Here is a 20,706-nt window from a genome sequence, read left to right as displayed (position 1 = left end):
GACTATTACTTTAATGTATATAGCAGAATACTAAAATTATAGCTAAAAAATAACAGTGCATTGTAGCTAAATAACTACTATTATAATCTAGCACATGCCGTTACATGGGATGGCCGGGGGTTGCCTGGCTTGTCAGTGATTCACTCTGAAATGCAAAGCAAACAGCCCACAATTATTATAAACACCAACACATGGTTACAGTTTTCTACACAAACACTGTATTCTATGAGGCAGATTTACATTTCTACATACAATGTTGTAAATACAGTGTATATTGCAGGGCTTTGAAAAGAAAACAGCAAGTATTTTAAATGTCAAGTTACTTTTATTATGGTTTTCAAACATAGAAGTCAGCATGACCTGATGGACAGAATTCTAATAAAAACAAACAAAAAATAAAAAAGTCAATAAGGCTTCGTTCACATCTGCGTCAGGGCTCTGTTCCTAGGTTCTATCCGTCGGAACGGAGCCCTGATTGACCCAAACCAGAGGTTTCCGTTTCCATCACCTATTGATTTCAATGGTGACGGATCCGGTCCCAATGGTTTCCGTTTGTCTCAGTTGTGCAGGGGTTCCGTAGTTTTGACGGAATCAATAGCGTAGTCGACTACGCTATTGATTCAGTCGAAACGGCGGAACCCGACGGAACCCTTGCACAGCTGAGACAAACAGAAACCATTGGCACCGGATCCGTCACCATTGAAATCAATGGTGATGGAAACGGAAACCTCCGGTTTCCGTTTGTGTCAGTCAGGGCTCCGTTCCGACGGAAAGCTCAGACGGAACGTTGGAACGGAGCCCTGACGCAGATGTGAACAAAGCCTAACTTATCGATCTAGTGCACAATGAAAAACAAACTCAACAACTATAAGGCTGGAAAAAACACCGAAAAAGGCCATACTTACAAATGGACACAGCCAGGTCTGAAACGCTGATGAAGGCGAGTGAGCAGGTGCTTTAAATAATAATAGCCACTCCCACTAGTCTTGAGGGGAGTGGTATGTGGTGCATGGAATGTGTAGTAAGAAATAATAAATGAATAGTGTATGTGCAAGTGTAATAATGTGAGTGAAATATAGGGGGCAGTAATGAGTGAAGTGCCTAAAAAATAAATGAATAATGGGATGCAAGTGTGTGAAACATGGAGGAATAGTGTGTAAGTCATGAGGCGCAACGTGACTAGCCAGGTAGAAGCCTATTTGTGACGCCTTGATAATTCATAGAGCGGGCTACCCTGCTTGCTAGGCCAAACAACAACACACCAAGCTCTCCCAGCATCAAAGACCTGGCTGTGTCCAAAAGAAGCGAATATAAGTAATAATGAAAAATAATAAATAAAATAATAAAAGTATTTTTCATTATTACTTATATTCGCTTCTTTTGGACACAGCCAGGTCTTTGATGCTGGGAGAGCTTGGTGTGTTGTTGTTTGGCCTAGCAAGCAGGGTAGCCCGCTCTATGAATTATCAAGGCGTCACAAATAGGCTTCTACCTGGCTAGTCACGTTGCGCCTCATGACTTACACACTATTCCTCCATGTTTCACACACTTGCATCCCATTATTCATTTATTTTTTAGGCACTTCACTCATTACTGCCCCCTATATTTCACTCACATTATTACACTTGCACATACACTATTCATTTATTATTTCTTACTACACATTCCATGCACCACATACCACTCCCCTCAAGACTAGTGGGAGTGGCTATTATTATTTAAAGCACCTGCTCACTCGCCTTCATCAGCGTTTCAGACCTGGCTGTGTCCATTTGTAAGTATGGCCTTTTTCGGTGTTTTTGAATAAATGTCCTTGTTTTTATCTGTTTTAACTATAAGGCTGGGTTCACACAACCTATTTTCAGACGTAAACGAGGCGTATTATGCCTCGTTTTACGTCTGAAAATAGGGCTACAATACGTCGGCAAACATCTGCCCATTCATTTGAATGGGTTTTGCCGACGTACTGTGCAGACGACCTGTAATTTACGCGTCGTCGTTTGACAGCTGTCAAACGACGACTCGTAAATTGACTGCCTCGGCAAAGAAGTGCAGGACACTTCTTTGCAACGTAATGTGAGCCGTTCTTCATAATACGAGGAGCAGCATTTACATCTGAAACGACGCAGCTGTTTTCTCCTGAAAACAGTCTGTCTTTTCAGACGTAAAAGCCTCTCATCGTGTGCACATAACCTTATGAATTTCAAAAGAATCATGCCATACCTCTGAGAAGTCCAAAGATACCAACCACATCCAGAGGATGGAAGACCTGAAAATATACATCCCTAAGGCCCTTTTACACTGGCCAATTATCAGCCATACCATCGTTCATAGAAAGCTCATATGCCGATAATTGCCCTGTGCAAACAGTGCAACATGATACAAATGTATGGGGACGAGCGATCGGAAAATCGGAGAATGCCTTCGTTGTGTCTTTTTCTTATAGTTTTTTCCCCACGGACTTCAATGAGGAAGCCACAAAAAAAAATTGCAAAGTACAATTTAACATGTATGTGGTTTTCCATAGAAATAATTCTAAGATCGTTTCCCAGAAACGAGTGTACCTCCAATTATAAAACAACTGTCCATAAATCAATTGTACAAGCAAAGAGAAGAAGCCTTATAAGAGAAGAATGCCTCTCTTTCTCTACATAGAAGACCCTCCCCCCCTATTTTCTTTATGGTTTCCTCACTCAGAATTCACTTAAAGAATCCCTGACTTGCTAACAGTCACCCATACACAGCATACAGAGAAGATCTACTATACAGGAGTAGGGTGTAGTGTAGCTGTGAATTCAGCACTGGGGTGACGCAGTAAAACACTTACTAAAAGCTGCAAGAAGGAAATTATACAGCAATAATGAGAAGTGTAGCTGTACATCAAGCACTGGGGTGAGAGTAAAACGCTTACTAGGAAGCTGCTGCAGCATCTCTGTGTGTCTCCCTCACTCTAGCTGCTCCCTCCTCCCCCTCCATAGACATGTATTGGCAGCAGTAACTTGATCCCTCAGTGGAGCATAGAAACCGTATCCTCTCTGCCTCACTAAATACAGATTCTATGAGTGAATTCGGAGTGAGCGAACAGTTAAGAAAACAGGTGAGGGGAGGTAGAAAGAGGCATTTTTCCCTATTAAGATATATTACAAAGGTACTTATATTCACTTGATAATTGCGATAAATCTGCAACAAAATATGCATGTATTAACGAGTGAGCGTTCAAACCACTCATTTAAAAGAAACTGAGTTTTCTGCTTACCATAGTGCTCAGAAGATACAGCTTCCATATATTTGAAACATAACACAGATACATTTACTTAACATAGATCTGTCACTCATTCTGAGGAGTAAACCAATTTGTATACCACCACTTTGCTAGGTAGCAGGTTACCAAAAAGGTCCCTTAGTAATAATTCATGTAGTCTCTTTCACTCTAAGTACTGTATCGACGATTCCCATGTACATTCCCATGTCCAGCCTACAACATAGCTCCGTCCACTGTGTTTAGATACTAAAAAGGGAATGATTATTTCAACAAATAAAGCTTATTTATTCTTTAACTAACCATTATGCAAGGTTCGAATACACTTTCTGTATCAATTACTCACATTTTTTAAGATCATTGCTTTCTGTTATGGAACGGGAACTGTAAGGCTGGTGTGGAAAAAATGTGGTGAAAATCTGCCACAAATCTGCATCAATCTCATCAATATGTATTATATTACAAATTGCTGCATTTTTGTTTTGTGGAAACCGCACCAAAAATCGTATAGGTATGTTGTGTTCCTGGTGCGGGCTCAGAAGCTGAGCCCACACCATCGCCAGTGGGTGTCAGCTGAATATGACACCCTGCTGCATAGCCAGACCAGAGCTAGTCTCCAATCGGGCGGATTAACCCTTTAGATCTATGTGGTTTACTAGCAGATCGGATCCTAACAAAGGCCTCCTGTCTGCCAAGTACGGACGCCTGTTAGGTCCCGCCCCTTCCAGCTGCAAAGATGATGGTTCAGGCTCAGAAGCGGAGACTGCGACATAAGCCCTGGGTGTCAGCTGTATGTTACAGCTGACACCATGATGTAACGGCAGGGAACGGAGCTAGCTGTGATCCCTGCCATTATCCCCTTAGATGCCGTGATCAAATAAATAATTTAGTACAGTTATCAGAGTTCTGTCTTGCACACGAGTGATCATCATATGACCAGAAAATCATGCCAGAGTATCAAACAATGTCCTTTAAAGTGCTCCTGAAAAAAAAGTGACCCTCCATTTGAAGATCTGCAGGGATTATACAGAGAAGTGCGGCGATACTACTCATACCTATTTTTATGACCATTAGAACATCTTTATTGCACAACCCCAAGTTTACATTAGTCACCTTTCAGACAACACAATCATGCTCTGTATGTCAGCAAGGTATGAACTACAGCATTAACACCCTTTGTAAAGTGAAGTGAGGCTGGCACGACGATTGAAAGTTTAATCCTTATCGTATTACATAAATCTACTGTGACATTAACAAGGTGTTAATTGATACATTTATGTTATTCCATAATAGCCAAGATTAATCCCAACACTAGACATTTACATGAAGATACGGAACCTAGAACAGTCCAGATATACAAAATACACATCCATTACAAATTTCACGGTGAGCTTTAGGACTGAATATTGCCAGGTACCATCTATTATATGCGGATGATGTGTGCATGATAATATGGTTTTAGTAAAGGAGCTGCTCCAGTTAACACTATGCACGACCACTTCGGCTCAAGTGGGAATGTACAAAGCATTGCTTTCTAAGTGCACTGAATAAAGAATTCTACTCTCATTCTGGAAAGAATCAATAATCTCTCTGGACGCTACAACTATTGCCACAGTAACATCAATGAATAAGATTCAAAGTGGAACATTTCAATGGATCATTAGCACGGCTTACACACTTTATAATAGTATACTGTAAGGAGCAGGATCAGTATTATTTATCTATATCCCTGTGATAGCCACATTCAGTTTTTAACCTTGATCTACTTTTCCTATTAAGGGCACATTCACACGTGGCGGAGTTGCTGTTGAATTCCGCAGGGGACAGTCCGCAGTGGAATTCTGCAGCAGCCGTTTTTTACATTTGTTTCCATACGTTTTTAGGAAACTTCGTTCTGACGTTGCGGAGAATAACTGTGCAGAAATTAGCCTGCGGTGCAGATTTTTCCCTCCTCAGCCTGCTCATTACATTGCGGAGAAGAAGCGGAATTTCACTGCGGATTTCAGCCTTTGCAATGCAAAAACCGAAATCTGTGGCAATTCCGCTGTGATATCTGCAACGTCTGAATTACCTGTCAAATATGCAAAGGTTGGTGAGGATTCGTTACGTAATTGCCTCGAATCTGCACCAACATTTGCAGCGGAAAAATTCTGCCACCTCTGAACATGGCCCAACTGTGCCCTATTTTCATCAAGAATAAAAACTAAACTCAAACACAAATCTGTATGTGCTCTAATAGAGTGCTCCCAACACAGTCTGCAGTATTACTACTTAGCCATAAAAATTGTGATCGATTTGGGCTGTGGAGTTAAACATGCCACCCAACTGTGCAGAAAAAATGGTTAAAAAATAACAAGACAAATAACACTTGTCTTTTACATCCAATCATGTATTATGTGCATTAGCACATTTACTTTTTAAAAATATATATTTTTACATTTTTAAAACTTAATTGTTCCATTTTTAACTTTATAAATTCAACATTTCATTGCCACTTGTCTATATGTATATTTAAAAGGCATGGGAAAAATGATTTTTATATATGTTAAATGGCTACCTGGAATTTAAAAAAAAAAAAAAAAAAAAAGAGTTGCACAAAGTTTCAGGCTGCAACCCTTATCATTTATTTTCAGGCCCCCTAATATTCAGTTTACAACCTGCTCTCAGTCTCAGACTTTTCTCCTGTGGACATGTCCCTCTCAGTAATACATGTTGCATGTGAGTTCTATGTGCCCAGGATGGTGCTGCCTTCACTAGCTCGTGTATCAGCACAGCTTTCTTGACACTGATAGAGTGTAGATAGGCAGGAGAGCAGAAGGGGAACCACACAGGCTAAGGCCGGGTACACAAGTAGCAGAAATACCGTGGATTTTCAACAACGAATTTCATTGCGGAAAATGCTCAGCGTATTACAGTAGCAGCAAAGTGGATGAGATTTAAAATGTCATCCACGCGCTGCATAAAAAAACGTTCATAAACTGACCTGCGGTGCGTTTTTACAATCCGCAGCATGTCAATTTATGCTTGTTTTCTGTCGTGGGTTTTCCCCATTGGATTCAAAGGGAAGGTAAAACCCGCAACAAATAGGTGTTGCGATTGTTGAGGTGGAAAAGCTGCGATTCAGAAACTCCAAAAAAATGATGCACCTGCATCCAGCCTGGACACCAGGAATAACGTTTCATCCCATGTGACTGCTGCAGTCAATCACAGGCTGCAGCGGTCACATCGGATGAAACGTGATCACAGGAGGAAAGGCTGCAGGACGTCAGAGGAACGCGTTGCCATAGTTATATATGACAATTTTTATTCTTTTTTCTAGCGACGCTTTCCGCAGAGGAAATGTTGCCCAAAATACGCATCTAAAGATGCTTAACTGGCAGCAGCACAGCAGCCCCAGTTACAGGGGAAATCAGCCCTCTCATATGGACGATTGATTCTAATTAGACCCAGCAGCAGTCTGCAACTAACGGCACCCGGCTTTCATGTGACCAGTCACATGAACACCGGTACCAATAGAGACAGCGGCACGGCCGCTGCCTCCATTCATATACACAGCGTTCATGGAGCGCTGTGTAAAGAGATCGGAGAAGACAGAAGCAGCGAAAGCGGCTTCTATCTTCTCCTCGGGGTCCCCGGCAGTCACTGACTGCCGGAGACCCGGCATTCAGCTGCTAGATCACTCGGGTAGCAAGTTAAAACCTGCGCCATAAATAGTCTATGGCTCGGGTTTTAAGGACCCTGACCACTGGCCGTAAAAACACAGCCAGCGGTCGAGAACCAGTTAAGCATCTTTAAATGCGTATTTGACGCGTAAAACACACCAAAATCGCCATCAGATACAAGACATGCAAACGGGGCCTAAAATTGTACTAACAAAACTACAAAAAATAACCTGTCATACAGCTTTGTCGGTGGAAAGGATTGGCTCTTAGGGTATGTTCACACGGCAGCCTCGATTACGGCTGAAATTACGGAACTGTTTTCAGGCGAAAACAGCTCCTGAATTTCAGACGTAATGGCATGTGCAGGTGTTTTTCGCAGCGTCCATTATGGACGTAATTGGAGCTGTTTTTCTATGGAGTAAATGGAAAACGGCTTCAATTACGTCCCAAGAAGTGACATGCACTTTTTTTTACGCGGGCATCTTTTTTACGTAAAAAAAAATTACCATCTGCACAGTACATCGTAAAACCCATTCAAATGAATGGGCAGATGTTTGCCGACGCATTCAAGCAGTATTTTCAGCCGTAATTCCAGGCGTAAAACGCCTGAATTACGTCCGTAAATAGTGCATGTGAACATACCCTAAGAATGACGACACAAAAACAAATACTTATAAAAATAAAGTGTTTTAATAGTACAGAAGTAGAACAACAAAAAAAACCTTTATATAAACTTAGTATTGCGTAATTGTAACGACTCGCAAAATAATTGCTCCATTACTCTCCTAAAAAAAGTTAGTAAAAAAAATTATATGTAAATGGTGTAATAAAAACATACAACTCGTCCCGCAACAAACAAGCCCTCAAACGGATGTGTCTACAGCAAAAATAAATAAAAATTATGGTATTTGATATGCGACGATGAAAGAAAAATTGTTTAGTCATTAAGGTCCAAAATATGCAGGTCACAAAAGAGTTTAACACGGATACTATGTTTCGGAAATTAAAATGATCAACCCAAAAAGGTAAAATACTTATATTTAAAGGTAATATAGACAAATTAATTTATTTACAAAGGAATACAAAACCATAATGAAAATAATAAACAACAAGGCATATTCACTGTAAATTGCAATATAAAAAGAACATTCCCGTTCAGCCACCATGATGGGCATAATATCTATAGACTTGGAAATGTAATCTAGGGAAAGGGCACCATTCTTTTATGTCTAAATTTATTACTACATTTTTGTAAAGGTTAAAGAAAGAGAATGTTTACAGACTACCCTATAAAAAGTCTTCACAGGAAGCCAGGATGGTTTTAGCTTATAAATAGTGTCAAGGTTTACATATTTCACACGAATAAAGTAGTTATTGAGAATGTGAGGCTCTGAATGTGAGCGAGATAAATAGATAGATAGATATGAGAGACCGACAGATAGACAGATACAAACACTGTATATTTGCCATGTCTGTCAGGGAGCTCTCTGGAAATATATAAATAACCTAGACATGCTTACACTAACTACCTATTTTGTTAGAAATCAGTCTTCGAACTCCGATCTCAGATACAACATCTGTAGGTAGGACCGAGTGAGGGGAATATCACTTTGCATCTCATTTATAAGTCTGGTCTATGAGCATGTCATCATTAGAACATTTTAGCCCATTCCTTCAACGCACACTGTGCTGTAAATGTGCACCAGGAACAGCCCCATCAGTAGAGGGTGTCAGCTTGCTGCAATAGTTGGCTACCGCATCTTAGTGGTTGGATGGAGTACTTACCAGTCCAACATTTAAATCCTTAAAAACAAGACATTTACACTCCGCCCCATTCTGGAAGAGCCAACATTCTGCCAAATTTGCAAAAATCCTGCCCCTTTTCTGGGCCTGTTTGTGGGATTGTCCTGCTAAAATCAGAACTGTTGGTAAGTATGCCAATGGGAGCCCACACATTGTGATCGCGGGGTACAGGTGAATTGCTATGGAAGGCTCACAGGCCTGCCATGTGTCACGTTGGGTTGGTAGACCCACTGGGCCGTACCGCCTTGACAGTATGGCAACTGGCCAATAGGGCGCAGGTAACAGTCTATAGTTCGTATAATGTACCTGTGGCAGCTCGGACAGTAGAAAGGCAGGCTCGGCTGCGACTAGGCAGCAGGCAGACATCAGGCGTGGTGTAGCAGGACAGACGTGGTATGCAGCACAGCATTACTACAGCTCAGCATGACACTCGACCAGGATAGCACGGGATACAGGATACGGGAAACACTGGGAACTGGAAAACACTAGGAGACCATTTGCATAGACAAACTTTGGGTACGACAACAACGCTCAGGCATGGGAGGAAGGGGCTGGGCTGTTCTTATAGTCCAGGGTACTCATGGGCTAATTTTATATTAAAGTCCGGTGCGTGCTGCCCCTTTAAGAGTGGGCATGAGCGTGCGTGCGCAACCTACAGGACCCGGCTGAGGTGAGCAGAAGTGAGCGCTGGCATCTCCTGAGGAGCATGCCTGCGGCCGTCAGGAGGTGAGTGAGCAAGACGGCCCGCGGCCATGGACATGACACCATGGCTATATGACTATGTAACACTGACAGGCATAACACATTGTAATGTGTTCTATAAAAGATCAGTGGGGAGTTAAAGTTTATTTAAAACAAAACATTTTTATCCATAAAGAAAATATATTTATTTGCCACAAATTTTTTATTAAAAAAAAAAAAAAAAAAAAAGAATTTAGGATATATTCACACAGGGCGGATACGCCACGTAAAGGTACATAGCGTATTCGCCCTGCTCCCCGCAGGGAATGCCGGCTGAAAAACCGCACCAAATAGTGTTGCAGTTTATCATCCGCAATGTCCGCTGCGGAAAAAAACACGCAAGAAAAACAAGACTATACTTACCCATAGACATGGCTTGTAATTTTCTGCAGCAGTCGCATGGGTTGAAACGCCATCCCTGGAGACCGGTCCGAATGCAAGAGCATAGACACAAAGCAAGAGGGCATTTTTAACTAGAGGTGGTCAAGTTTCCAGGAACAGTCGAGCTTACTGAGCTGCATTGTTTCTATTACTTCTATGGGAGTTATGGAAACATAAATGACAGACGCAGATGTGAACAGAGCCCGAGTGTATAGGAGATCCAACTTACTAAAGGCCCTTTTACATGGGCCAATTATCGTGCAAACGTGTGTTCACAGAACGCTAGTTTCTGATCATTGCCCTGTGTAAGCAGGGCAATTGTCAGCTAATTCATCGACTGATCATTTATGCAGCCGAAAATATTATCGTTGTCGGCAGCACATCTCCCTGTGTAAACATGGAGATGTGCTGCCGACATGATAGAAATGTATAGGGACAAGCAATGATCTTAACGTCAGGTGGTGTAAGAGGACCCTATATTATGGAGAGGACAATAGGCTGGGAAGAAAATTGATTTAAAACTAAAAACAAATTAGTAAAAGAGCATATAGCCACTCATGCTATGCTCGTGTCCCATACCCGTAAAGACGCTGCATATGTGTCGGGGAGGACACTAGGAGAGTAGTTGAGTTTTAATGTACTGGGTGCCTGTAACACTTTAATAGTGACAGAACACGAGAATTCATATCCCTTATGTCTCTGTTGAAACACAGAAATTGATTGAAGCCCTGTGCAGTGTTATGCAAATATATTCAGAAATACTACACAACTAGGCGCTTTTTTAATCACTTTATTGCAGGACCCATTCACAACATTGTCTCTTTTTAAATAAGTATTAATAAAGGCTATTTTTATGGTCTGTTACAGAAGGGCTGGGTCGCTAGCGGGACTGTATGCCATTTTAATCATTTGTGTTGTGTAGGAGACTGTTTGCAGCTAGTCTCCTGCTTCGGCTTGCTCCTCCCCTAGCCTCTCCATAGACTTCTATGGGCAGCTGTAATCGGATTTCTCAATGAAGCTGAGAAGCTATATTAGTGAACAGAGAGAAATCGGCCAATCACCAGCTGGGGGGGGGGGGTGGCAGCTCATGAATAAGCGTGACTGTTCTCTGGCAGCGCTGTCGTGTGGATGTCTCCAAACCTACTTCATATTAGTACATAGGTTACAGGGAAGGACTAGAGTATTATCAGTAGCATGGCAGTATATCTGAGAAAACTAGCACTGCAGGGAAAGAAGGGACCATCAGCTGCCACAAGAGGAAGGAAACCGATTCTGAGCCCTTCCCCCAGTAGTACTGATTAGCAGCAGAACGAAGATGGCTAAAATTATTTTTTTATATAATAAACACTGATAATTACTTTAAAACAGATATTAACTGCATTTCAGAACTTTTGGTTTGAAAAGGATTCATAGGATAGGATAACCCCTTTAAAGAGGCTCTGTCACCAGATTATCAAATCCCTATCTCCTATTGCATGTGATCGGCGCTGCAATGTAGAGAACAGTAACGTTTTTTTTTTGTTTTTTTTAAACGTTCATTTTTGGCCAAGTTATGAGCTATTTTATATATATATATATATATATATATGCAAATGAGCCTTTCTAATGGACAACTGGGCGTGTTTTTTTTCGTATGTCCAACTGGGCGTGTATTGTGTTTTTAAACTGGGCGTGTTTACTTGTTTTACTAACTGGGCGTTGTGAATAGAAGTGTATGATGCTGATGAATCAGTGACCAATCAGCATCATGCACTCCTCTCCATTCATTTACACAGCAGCATCACGTTCTTACTAGAACGATCACAAGTGTCCTGATAATGAATACACATGACCTCCAGCCTGGACATCATGTGTATTCAGAATCCTGACACTTCTGACTCTTTTCTGTGAGATTCCAGCAAGCCACGCGTAATCTCGCAAGATTACGGAGGTAAACGAGATTTCGTTTCCCTTGCTAGAAATCTCACAGAAAAGATTCAGAAGTGTCAGGATTCTGAATACACATGACGTCCAGGCTGGAGGTCATGTGTATTCATTATCAGGACACTTGTGTATGTGGCTGCACATCGTTCTAGTAAGAACGTGATGCTGCTAAGTAAATGAATGGAGAGGAGTGCATGATGCCGATTGGTCAATGATTCGTCAGCATCATACACTTCTATTCACAACGCCCAGTTAGTAAAACGAGTAAATACGCCCAGTTAAAAACACAATACACGCCCAGTTGGACATACGAGAAAAAAAACCGCCCAGTTGTCCATTTCAAAGCTCATTTGCATATATATAAAATAGCTCATAACTTGGCCAAAAATGAACGTTTAAAAAAAAACAAAAAAAACTTTACTGTTATCTACATTGCAGCGCCGATCACATGCAATAGGAGATAGGGATTTGAGAATCTGGTGACAGCCTCTTTAAGTAAAGTCAACAGGTCATGTTTCCAAGATGTGTGGCCTTGCAGTTGTGTAAGGTATTTTGGCAGTCTCTGACTGGCATTCATGATGGAACTTGTAGCCCCAATATAGGTTGATGGTCACAGGCTGTAGTTGACCACTCCTTAATTTTCACTTGTTGAGACAAGAAGTGAAATAGTAGAAGCAGATAGAAACAGATAAGATAAGCTTCCCTACTTCTGCTAGTATATGGAGATTACTAAGGATACAGAACACACAACTATTGCCATCTATTAGCTTAACAAACAAGACACCAACTCTTCAAAGCACTTGTCATAGTGGTAAAGAGTGCCAGTTACCTCTTCTGATATGTCTCAGTAACTACTTATATTTACCATGAAATAACAATTCTGGAACTTTTTTTTTTTAGAGCTCTGTGTTGTGCCATTCCTCCTTTATTCCTCCTAGAAATGTATGAACAAATTCATAACCGGGTGTTACCATTCTCTTTGACAGGGGTGTGTTTACACAGTCTTAGGGTGCGGCCACACGGTGCGGCCAATTTGCATTTATGTTGCGTTTTTAAACCGCAGCAAGTCATTTTCAATAGAAGTCAATGGTGAAATGTTGGTTATGGACAGACTGCTGCTATTATATTACAATGTGTTTTTTTGTGTGGTTGAACGCATCTTCATAATGTCCGACCGCATGCAGTTAATGACCGCGCTGCCAAAGTTGTTGCTGAACTGCTTGCGTTTTTGCTAACAGTTCTGCAATGCCTTGTAATGAACTATATACAGGAAGCGCCTAACAAACCAACACGGGTGAAAAACTATGCCCATCAATTATTTCCTTTAAAAACGCAATAGAACTGCAGCATTACAGGGACAAAAAACGCATGCAGTTGACCGCAACAAAACCGCGTCAACGACGCACCGTGTGGCCTTACCCGTAGGCCTTATTCACACGAACGTGTTTTACGTCCGTGATACGCGTGTGATTTTAACGCGCGTCGCACGGACCTATGTTAGTGAATGGGGCCGTTCAGACAGTCCGTGATTTTCACGCAGCGTATGTCCGCTGCGTTAAAACTCACGACATTACCTATACGTGGCCGTTTTTCGCGCATCACGCACCCATTGAAGTCAATGGGTGCGTGAAAATCGCGCACGACACACGGAAGCACTTCCGTGTGTCGCGCGTGATTTGCGCTACAGTAGATAAAGAAATGAAGGAAAAAATAAAAGCACTTCCTCCATTTCTTTTTCTAAACATCAAAACCGCGTGTCATAAGCATGGCATATGCGTGACAATCACGCAGCCACGCAGCAAACACTGATGACACACGGAACTGCAACGCGCAAAAAACGCAGTATTTTTTGCGTGCGCAAAATGCACACGCTCGTGTGAATAAAGCCTGTCAGCACTGATTGGACATTGTCATTCTGTGTAGGGACACACCCCAGCTGGTAACCTCCAGTTGTCAATTCATTTATAACATTTTTAGAAGGAATAACAAAGAAATGGCACAAAACAGAATTCTAAGTAAATATGTTTCCGATTTCATAAGTAATACAACTATTTAAAAAAACAAACAAACAAACAAACAAACCAGAAGAAGGAAGCACAACAGTGATAAGGAAGACTACCATATTGTACCAAAAAACATGATATCCCCTTTATATTCCATCAAGGCTTTGTTAGGAAGGAGTGTGATGAAGTCACAGTTTGACCAGAAACAGGTTCTCTGTATAAAATACCATACAAAGGCGTAACATTAATCAGAGTCCGAATACAAAATCTGTAACAAATTCACAACTTTATTGTACAATTTATGTGCTGTGCTCTTATATGGCATAGGGCCCTCAGCTAGCAGGGCCCAATGTGCAACAACAACCTCTGGCCCCCCCCACCGATACCATACTGGAGAGATGTTACATGTAAAACAAAAGGTGAATTATGAATAGACATTCACAGTGCAGTAGTGCTCTTGAAGTTTTGAGACCCATTGTTCACCTTGAGGTAAATGGCCCAGATGCGTCTAGTAGCCTCCAACTTCTCTACATCAGAAGTGATACAACATTCCAAACAGCATTTTAATGGAGGGAGTTGAGAAAGATAACTGTTGGCAGAACAATCCTGTTTATAATGATATAAAGTATTAGCAAGGGCTCGTTCACCACGTCTTCACTGCGTTTTTCATCCAAACCACGTTGTACATTTTTGATGGTGCGCGTAGATACAGGAGAAAATATAGCAGATATAGAAGACAATATTCAATAGGAAAAAACTTTGTAGCCAGTTCTGTAGGTAATAAAAATATAGACTTATTCGGTCATCTTAAAAACACACCAAATTAAAATGATCCCGGGAGGACACTTACGCGTTTCAAACCACTAGGGTTTTGAATCATAGCTAGGCCTATAATACAATCCTGTTCACACAGTTTGGCCCAGAAATGCGCATTTTCTGGATTTGCTGCACTATTATTATTTTTATAAACATGGCATGCCTTATCTGTGATAATTTTGACCCATTTTTCTTTTATGTGGTATTGTTATCAAGAAGCCGTTCTAGGATGGAATCTTTGCTAAGACTGCTTCTTAAAATACAAATGCTACTATTACATCCCAAGAATATATATCTTTACAACAAAAAACTTGAGCCTGAGCCCAACAAGCAGTAGAAAAATCTTGAATCGACATCGTTCTTACACTGAAATCTCTCAACCGCCAACGAGCAGTATAATTAATTTACTGGGATTTTTCCTCGATACTTATTATTTAATGTCTAGTAAAATCCCTCGTCCAGCTGAGCTTACAGTCTCGTTTCTCAGCCTCTGGAACAAAGATATATCAGATTGCACAAGGTCATACAGAACTAGGATGACATTTTCAAAAGGATGTTTTGCTATTAATGCATCAGTATTCTCCAATCTTAATGTCAAAACCTTCTGCCCAAACAAAACGCTGAAAAATATTACAAATGATAAAACAACGGGGCAGGCTATTAGGGTGTAATCTCTGAATAATGCTGGACATATTTGCGATGCGCCAGACGTTGCTCAGTGGTTGGAGCTGGCGCTTGGCTGGCCTCCAGGGGCAGTTGGTTTGAGGTATGCACCTGAGCCTTCCATTAGAACATACATAAAGCAACGATGAGCTGAAGATGACCACTTAACAGATTTTTCTTGACTTAGGTGACAATCTCCAGGAATAATGACCACAAATGATAATGAGGATCATGCAGCACCATGTCAATTAAACCAGAAGCACTTCTCTGCCAGCGTGATTCACATTATCTATAGATTAGCACTTGTAACTTTGCATAACAATCTCATGATGTCATTGTATGCACTAGAAAAGACAAAAAACACACGCAAGGGTATGTATATGGCAAAAAGTCTATAGACACTAAATTTATCGCACAAAATATTTATCAATTTTATTAAAATGACAGTTACACCACATAAACATAGTTAAAATCATTTAAAAAAACAAATACATGCTAGAGCTGGTCTCCTGGGGGATGGCACCCTGATAAGTGGCCAGTAACAAAAACCCCAGAAAAAGACCTGCTGCAGACTCCTCCGATAAATGCAGAAATATGGGATCTGAGTAAACCAAATATTGCATCAAACCGTGAAGTATACAGACATGAAGTATACATATTCATACAATATTCAAAGGGAGGAGAAAGAAAGTGTCTGGAAGCCCCACGCGTATCGCCACAACGTGGCTTCCTCAGAGGTAATATGTATGCACTGCACACGACCGTAAAATTGCCCGTAATTACGGACCCATTCTTTTCTATGGCCGACGGACACCTTCCCGTGCCGTAGAAACTTGCTGAAAAAAATAGGACATGTCCTATTTTTTTATTTTACGGACCGTGCTCCCATACTTTATAATGGGAGCACGGCCCGTAAAAAGGGACGGTTGTCCGCAGCCATCCGCGGCCGGGCAACCTGTAATTACGGGTCATAAATACAAGCACGGTCGTGTGCATGGAGCCTTAGGCACCGTGCATGAGACTGTAATTACGACCCGTAACTACGGGCACAGCCGGCCGCCCCTTTTTACGGGCTGTGCTCCCATTATAAAGTATGGGATCACGGTCCGTAAAATAAAAAAATAGGACATGTCCTATTTTTTTTCAGCAAGTTTCTACGGCACAGACACCCTCCCGTAAATAGAAATGAATGGGCCCATAATTACAGACCGTAATTACGGGCGATTTTACAGTCGTGTGCATGGGGCCTTATAGTACAGAACATGGTCACGCACTGTAGAGTTCAATCAGGAACAACAAAAAGATTAAAGCGTCCTCAATCCAGTAAAATCGATGAAACAAGTTTTTATCTGAGCCAATCGTTTTAGCAATAAATATGTTGCATTAATTGTTGCCGGTCTTTTCCAGTAATATTGTTAACAATTATCAGTCTGTGATGGGAAAAGTACATAAAAGAGGTGCAAAATGTGTCCACTATGAAAATCAGAGTTCAGGGTCCTTTACACTACTTCAGTCTACACCAATTAAACCATATTTATCCATTTGACCCTATTAGGGCTCTGGAGGACTCCATTATGGGCGATAATTCTTTATGCCTCTGTATAGACACTACACACCTCAAAAACACTTGTATGAGAAGGATTTTGGGGGCAAGACTGAAATAAATGGCTTGCTCCTTCACCAGATCATTGTAGAATAGAACACCTTTGGGAAGTGGTGAAATTAAAGAATCGATTGAATATGAAATGGACTCGCAGATTGGAGCAATCCAAGCATCTAGGGGCCTGTTCACATCAGTGTTCGGTTCCGTTGATGGGTTCCGTCAGACATTTCCGTCAGGGGAACGCATCAACGAAAACCATAGCTTTCCGGCTGTCTCCGTTCCTTAAGGTTTCCGTTGTCTTGGTGGAAACAATAGCGCAGTCGACTGCGCTATTGATTCCGCCCAGACAATGGAAACCTTAAGGAACGGAGACAAACGGAAAAGATTAGCAACGGAAGCGTTACTATTGAAATCAATGGTAATGCAAACGGAAGCGAAGATTTACGTCTGACTTTCCGTTGATGGGTTTCTCCGACGGAAAGGTCCAACGTAACCCATCAGTGAAACCTAATGCTGATGTCAACATACCCTAAGAACCTTAAAGGGAACCTGTCACCAGCGTTTCACCTATTAGACCAGCAATACCTGGTGGCAGTGGGTGAAAAATCATTTCTATAGAACCTCTAATGGTCTTCTTAGTCGGCTCTGAACCTTTAGTATTCCGTTTTTCACTGTTCCCACAGAATCTTAGTTTGAAAAGAGTCAAATTTTCATTCCTCAAGTCTTTCAGAGTTTACCTGCCTCCTTACTTATGATGGACAGCTCCTCGCCTTCCCCCAGCACACAAAATCTTGTGCATTGATGTCCTCTTCTGGTGTGTGCGCACAAAGTGACACCGGATTATTACGATGAAAGGCGCAAAATGTTTGCAGACCGTTATTTACAGGAGGAGGCGTTTAGGGGAGGGGATAACGGCAATGAACTATTGACACCAGCAGCGGCCAGTGAGGGATAAGTAAAGTTCAATAGGTGAAATGCTGGTGACAGGTTCCCTTTAAGTGGATCTGACGGCTGAATATGCTGCCCTATGTAAGAGCAGCATATTACAGTTACTGGTCTGTACTCTTCGTAGTCAAAACAGCCCAAAATGTTTTAAATAAATAAGAAAGATGAAAGTACACCAGACTGAGTCCGCTGTATTCATGATGGGAGAGCTCCCACGTCTGTCCACACACCTCTTTGCGGTGAATGACAGGCTGCTGTGTATATATGCATAAACCGCTGCCTGTCCGTCACAGCAGAGAGGGGAAGGGGGAGCGCTTGCCTCATGAATACAGTGGACACAACTATGAGTCCACTACGATGAATATGCTAAATAAAGTTAGATTGTTTTAAAAAAAAAAAAATTTATATATATATATATATATATATTACATCTGGTACATTATTTTAATCGCTCTTATTAGCCAAAAACCACAAAATTTACTTGTCGCGATTTGGCTACGAGGATTTAATATGGGGCTCCTTAGACTGGGTTCCCACCTTGCAGATTATGCATGTATTTTTTAAGTCAAAACCAGGAACACAACCTAAACAGAAGAAATATATAAAGAAAGCCCTTATAGGTCTCCTGTCCTGAATCCAATTCTGGTTTGGACTTAAAAAACGCAGTCAAAATCTGCAGCAAATCTGCACTGTGGGAACCCAGCCTTACGAAGAACAGCATATTAAACTGGCGGATCAATTTAAAGATAGAATCAGCATTTTCTGTGTATGGCAGACTCTAAATAGAATTGTCGCCAACCATTTAGCAGCCCAAGAATTGTGTCAGAAATTTCCAGTAATGGAGATCTGACTGTCCATAATGCCTCATGACGGGTCCCGTCTGTGATCCGTGGAAAGATGGAACACGTCCTATCTTTCCACGGGTCGAAAAGTCAGGTCTGTGATTCACCCGCTTAAGTGCATGGGTCCATGAAAACTATCAGGTGCCACTGGGATGCCGTGAAAATGGCCCGAGTGGCACTGGGTCGTGTGCAACGGCCATAAGGGTTCAGCACTCTACAGAGCACCGCTACTCATTCACTTACTTATAACCAGGGCAATAAAAAATGGAAGAGCGTGTCTATGTATTACATGGACACTGAATTGATTTCAATGGGAACTATAGAACGCTTCATTTCCCCTGTAGTGGCACTACAGCAAAACGGAACAACTGCTGACGGATTCCTCCATAAATCTTCACACATCTGCGTTGTGAATTACATTTTTCTGTTACGTCATAAGAGCAAAAGGGAAAATAGAATTCAAGCAGTGACGGATCTTTCACATGACGGACCCGAATGACTTTTTATGATAAGTAAATATATAAATTATATATAGTGATGCATACTGCGCTAGTTTTCTCACTCAAATGTGAGATGTAAACAGAGCCTTGCAGCCGATTTCTGGGGATCCCAGCAGCTTATTATTGGGGGACCCTTCTAACAAAAGAAGCATCTGCAGTTTAGAATCGGTTATGAGAATCTCATATATACACAGGGCTCCTCATCTATTTCTACAACATACATTTCCCATTGTAACCTCTTCAGCCACAACATTGAAAAACATAGGGTAATGACAATGCCGCTGCCGTGCAAGAATTATTGGGACACTCCAAAAAACTTGTAACTGGATGAGCAGCTTGATCTACATTGCACAAAGCCAAAAATGCAGAGCTCTGCACCAAAACATTATAGATCAACAAAGCAGATCAACAGGACTGGTCTAAACCATATGACAAACCCCACTCATCGAACTGCTTCTATGAAAAAAAAAAAAATAATAACTCGCAATAGTAAATCCCACAACAAGTCCGTGATGTGTAACCAGAACTACACCATGATGACATGATCATCTTCCTCCACCACACAGCGCTGTCTCCAGAATAACAATGGTACTGGCAGGCCAGGGGTTAATTGTAACCGGACTAACAAGTTTATTAAAGCATCTGGAGGAGGATCATCTCACATGATCTACAATACCACACAGTGAAGAGCTTACCCTGCCCTGCCTGGACGGACGATTTCCCTCTCTACAGCGCTCTGCTGCTCCCATTGTAGCATGCTCCACTCTGCTGCATCACTGAAAATCATTCCGTAACTTTCCATCTGATTATACTATTATACTCCATTAATATAATAGGCATTTCCATCTGATTATATTCCACTATACACAGGATTATAAAATGAAATAATAGCAACCGGTTGTCTCTAGACAGAAGGCAATGAATTCTCCATCCACTGCATATAGTAGATTAAGGTTTATGTAGAGGTTATGCTACCTTATGTGATACAATACGATCCCCATACAAGAAAGCAAACTACATATGTATACATATAACGTAGTCCGAGATGACCAATGTATATGTGCTGCAGTGTATACACATGCAGCTCAACGCTACGCTCTATCCATCACACGTATTCATTGCTTGGCTGCTACACGCAGGGGATTCTGAATGAGCAGAGCACAGAAGCCCCCCAGCCCCGGCACATGCATGAGTAGTGACTGAGGGAAGTCTCACCTGCACAGCCGCCGTGTACCCGCACCGGGTTCTGCAGCCTGCCCGCTCCCTGGCTATACATGTCAATGTGCCTCTGTGTTTTTCACTAGCTCCACAACTCCAGTCTCTCCCCCAATCAGTAGCCTCTTAACAAAAACTTTAGCCCTAGTGCGGCGGAGTTCGGATGAAACCTTATCTCTCATTGGCTAGTGAAGGAAAGGCGCCCTATTGGCTGCCTGTGTGCGGCAGCTGGGATGTGTGGTTATAATGCTTAGCTCGTACAGTGGTCAATACTTGGTTCTGTGGTGTTTTGATGCATGAATGTGGAGCTGCCTCCCGGATCAATACAACGCTGGCACGTCTCCAAAACA

At 41.7% G+C, this 20,706-nt stretch overlaps 1 protein-coding gene across 2 annotated transcripts in view; it reads right to left on the bottom strand.

The window, feature by feature from the left end:
• Positions 1–20,455, bottom strand: part of CAMKK1 (calcium/calmodulin dependent protein kinase kinase 1) — a 297,155-nt gene extending 276,700 nt beyond the window's left edge. For both annotated transcript variants that reach the window (XM_075852857.1, XM_075852858.1), the window contains exon 1: positions 20,357–20,455. The gene's annotated coding sequence lies outside the window, so the exon portion shown is untranslated. The remainder of the gene's footprint in view (positions 1–20,356) is intronic.
• Positions 20,456–20,706: the final 251 nt, after the last annotated feature.

This window comes from Rhinoderma darwinii, chromosome 2 (assembly GCF_050947455.1).
Source record: "Rhinoderma darwinii isolate aRhiDar2 chromosome 2, aRhiDar2.hap1, whole genome shotgun sequence".
Lineage (NCBI taxonomy): Eukaryota > Metazoa > Chordata > Amphibia > Anura > Rhinodermatidae > Rhinoderma > Rhinoderma darwinii.
Note: the sequence above shows the minus strand (reverse complement) of the source record. Positions and strands in the feature narration are given on the sequence as shown.